Source organism: Prionailurus viverrinus, chromosome A1 (assembly GCF_022837055.1).
Source record: "Prionailurus viverrinus isolate Anna chromosome A1, UM_Priviv_1.0, whole genome shotgun sequence".
Taxonomy (NCBI): domain Eukaryota; kingdom Metazoa; phylum Chordata; class Mammalia; order Carnivora; family Felidae; genus Prionailurus; species Prionailurus viverrinus.
The window spans coordinates 219,380,413-219,385,083 of NC_062561.1; the positions used below are offsets into that span (position 1 = coordinate 219,380,413).

Genomic DNA, 4,671 nt, shown 5'->3' on the forward strand with positions numbered 1-4,671 from the left:
AAACAAAGCAGGAGACACCAAAATCCCAGACTTGGAGCTATAGTACAAAGCTGTAATCATCAAGACAGTATGGTACTGGCACAAGAACAGACCCTCAGATCAAAGGAATAGAATAGAGAACCTGGAAATGGACCCACAAACATATGGCTAACTAATCTTTGACAAAGCAGGAAAGAATATCCAATGGAACAAAGACAGTCTCTTCAGCAAGTGGTGATGGGAAAAATGGACAGTGACATGCAGAAGAATGAACCTGGACCACTTTGTTACACCATACACAAAAATAAACTCAAAATGGATGAAAGACCTAAATGTAAGACAGGAAGCCATCAAATCCTTGAGGAGAAAGCAGGCACAACCTCTTTGATCTTGCCTGCAGCAACTTCTTACTCAACACGTCTCCGGAGGCAAGGGAAACAAGAGCAAAAATGAACTACTGGGACCTCATCAAAATAAAAAGCTTCTGTACAGCGAAGGAAACAATCAGCGAAACTGAAAGGCAGCCTACAGAATGGGAGAAGATATTTGCAAATGACACATCAGATTAGGGTTAGTATCCAAAATCTATAAGGAACTTATCAAACTCAGCACTCAAAAAAAAATCCAGTGAAAAAATGGGCAAAAGACATGAATAGACACTTCTCCAAAGACATCCAGATGGCCAACCGACACATGAAAAAATGCTCAACTTCACTCATCATCAGGGAAATACAAATCAAAACCACAATGAGATACCACCTTACACCTGTCAGAATGGCTAACATTAACAACTCAGGCAACAACAGATGTTGGCAAGGATGCAGAGAAAGAGGATCTCTCTTGCACTGTTGGTGGGAATGCAAGCTTGTGCAGCCACTCTGGAAAACAGTATGGAGGTTCCTCAAAAAACTAAAAATAGAACTACCCTATGACACAGAAATTGCACTACTATGTATTTATCCAAGGGATACAGGTGTTTCGAAGGGGCACATGCACCCCAATGTTTATAGCAGCACTGTCAACAATAGCCAAAGTATGGGAAGAGGCCAAATGTTCATTGATGGATGAATGGATAAAGAAGATGTGGTATATATATATATATATATATATATATATATATGCAATATATATATGCAATATATATATGCAATATATATATGCAATATATATATATATATATATATATATATATATATATATATATATTACTTGGAGTATTACTTGGCAATCAAAAAGAATGAAATCTTGCCATCTGCAACTACGTGGATGGAACTGGAGGGTATTATGGTAAGTGAAATTAGAGAAAAACAAATATATGAGTTCACCCATATGAGGACTTTAAGACACAAAACAGGGGCGCCTGGGTGGCGCAGTCGGTTAAGCGTCCGACTTCAGCCAGGTCATGATCTCGCGGTCCGTGAGTTCGAGCCCCGCATCGGGCTCTGGGCTAATGGCTCAGAGCCTGGAGCCTGTTTCCGATTCTGTGTCTCCCTCTCTCTCTGCCCCTCCCCCGTTCATGCTCTGTCTCTCTCTGTCCCAAAAATAAATAAACGTTGAAAAAAAAATTTAAAAAAAGAGACAAAACAGATGAACATAAGGGAAGGGAAACAAAAATAATATAAAAACAGGGAGGGGACAAAACATAAGAGACTTATAAATATGGAGAACAAACTGAGGGTTACTGGAGGGGTTGTGGGAGGAGGGATGGGCTAAATGGGTAAGGGGCATGAAAGAATCTACTCCTGAAACCACTGTTGCACCATATGCTAACTAATTTGGATGTAAATTTAAAAAAATGAAAATAAATCTGAGATTATATTTAAAAAAAAGATACACAAGGATATGCACTCAGAGTAATGACTATGTAAGGCCACTATGAGAAGGCAACTGTCTGTGCACCAAGGAGAGATACCTCAGGAAAAATCAAAGATATTGACAAGCGGAGTTCAAATTTTATTAATAAAAAGGGAACTATAATACCTCCAAACTATTCTGAAAAAGAATACAGTTGAAGAGCCATAATACTAGATTTTAGTATTTACTATAAAACTATTATAATGAAGACAGTGCTGTATTGGTGAAAGAATAAATACATAGGTCAATGGAACAGAATAAAGACCCAAAATAATCCACACCAATAGAGTGACTTGATGAATCATAAAAATGCAAAGGTAATTCAATGAAGACACTTAATCTCTTCAACTAATGGTAGTGGAACAATGGACTTTCCAAATGCAAAATAATTAATGTAGACCCTGTCTCATAACTTACACAAAATTTAATTCAAGTTAGATCATATACTTTAATACAAAATGTAAAACTATAAAATATCTAGAGAAAATCTGTGTGACCGTGGGTTTTACAATGAGTTTCTCGTTATCTACTTTATCATCATCTATATTTATATAGGAGATAGGTGTTATTTGAAAACATGATGGCTAACACACTAACAATAACAGATTATCTAGTTCTAACTAATTCAAGAAATATAAACTGTGCATTTGTTTTAAAATTACAGATACATAAAATGTATAGTCCCTCTGCACAACAATATTCATCTACAGGGCATTCCATAATGCCCAGTATACTCATAAAATGAATAGTTAAACAACAGCAGTCATCTAGTGATCAATTTACCAGATCCATATTATCAACAATGGATTTACACAACAATAAAAGTGTAGAGAAAAAGAGATATATACAAATATACATGGAGGATTTTGCAGTTAATTTATATATTGACACAACAATTTTGTGTAGGTAGAAATATAAAGATAGGATATATATCAGCTATATAAAGTTACGTATGGGAATGATAAATCCCCAAATTAGTATAGTGATCATATATTTTTATAAGGAAGAAATGTGTCCATTATGACAGTGAGTTTTGATTTTATTCATAATATTTTATTCCTTAAGCTAGAAGAAAGACATATAGTGTTCCATCAAAATATTTCCATTAAAATATTTGATTTCCATTAAAATATTTTCTTACACTGATCGCCTAAGAGTCAGGCTGTTAAGAAGCAACAGTCTCTCCTTTACCTGGCTGCCATCTTCTTGACAGCCACAAAGCAGCAGCCATGTGTGAGTGCATCTCTACCCATATTGGCCAGGCTGATGTCCAGACTGGCAATGCCTGCCAGGAGCTCTATTGCCTGGAACACGGCATCTAGTCCAGTGGTCAAATGCCAAGTGACAAGACCACTGGGGGAGGAGATGACTTCTTCAACACCTTCTTCAGTGAGACAGGTGCAACATACACTAACTTCAATAGGTTAATAGATTAAATTGTGTCCCCCATCACTGCTTCTTTCAGATTTCATGGAGCCTTAAATGTTGATATGACAGAATTCCAGACTAGCCTGGTGCCCTATCCTTGAATCCACTTCCCTCTAGCCTCATATGCTCCTGACGTCTCTGCTTACAAACCTACCATGAACAGCTTTCTGTAGCATAGATCACCTATGCATGCCTTGAGCCAGCCAACCAGATGGCGAAATGTGACTTTCGTCACAGTAAATACACGGCTTGCTGTCTGTTGTCCCATGGCAACATGGTGACCAAAGAATGACAGTGTTGCCATTGCCACCATTAAGACCAAAGATACCATCCAGTTTGTGGACTGGTGCTCCACAGACTTCAAAGTTGGCATTAGTTACCAGCCTCCCACTGTGGTACCTGGTACCTGGTACCTGGCAAGCTGTGTGTATGCTGAGCAACACCACAGCCATTGCTGAAGCCTGGGTTCACCCAGACCACAAGTTTGACCTAATATATGCCAAGTGTGTCTGTTATGTGGTGAAGGCATGGACACAGGAAAGCATTCTGAGGCCCATGAGGATATGGCTGCTCTTAAGAAGGATTGAGGAGGTTGGTGTGGATTTTGTTGAAAGAGAAGGTGAAGAAGGAGAGGAATATTAAAATGTCACAAAAGTGCTGCTTTTTATTTTAGTTTTTTTAACGTGTATTTATTATTGAGAGACAGAAAGAGACAGAGCATGAGAAGGGGAGGGGCAGAGAGAGGGGAGACACAGAATCCGAGGCAGGCTCCAGACTCCAAGATGTCAGCACAGAGCCCAGCCCGGGGCTCAAACCCACAAACCGCAAGATCATGACCTGAGCTGAAGTCAGACGCTTAACCGACTAAGTCACCCAGGTGCCCCCAAAGTGCTGCTTTTTATAGGGAAGCTTATTCTGTTTTAAACATTGAAAAGCTGTGCTCTGATTAGTTAATTTGTATGTAGCAGTGTATATTCTCACATACAATTACTGACCTATACTTTAAAATATAACACTTTGTTATAGGATCAAGTTGTCCTTTACACATGACTACTCTTTGGAGAGGTTAAGTATGATCCAGGATTGCCATTGTTATTGGTCAGAACATGAGTCAAATTTTGGAAAGCAGATTTAGATGCCTCCGAAGAGAACACACTTTTGTTCAAATTGAGGGTAGTGGGTATACAAGAAGCCTTTCAAGTAAGATACAGCAGCTATGGTAAAATGAAAAACGGGCCATAAGTTATTCCTTTCTTTATATCTTTGCCCTTTGATATTACTCTTATATACTAACTCTGAGTTTGGCCATGGCAAGCACCACAGACAAAGGAAAAGTGGACATAAAGCAAACAGGGCTTTGAAAGGCATTTGTCTTACTGCATTTGAAACCTTTCTACCATCATGTCATTA

At 38.5% G+C, this 4,671-nt stretch overlaps 1 pseudogene; it reads left to right on the plus strand.

The window, feature by feature from the left end:
* The first annotated feature begins 3,062 nt into the window (after positions 1–3,062).
* Positions 3,063–3,903, plus strand: LOC125164897 (tubulin alpha-1A chain-like; annotated as a pseudogene).
* The last annotated feature ends 768 nt before the right edge of the window (positions 3,904–4,671 follow it).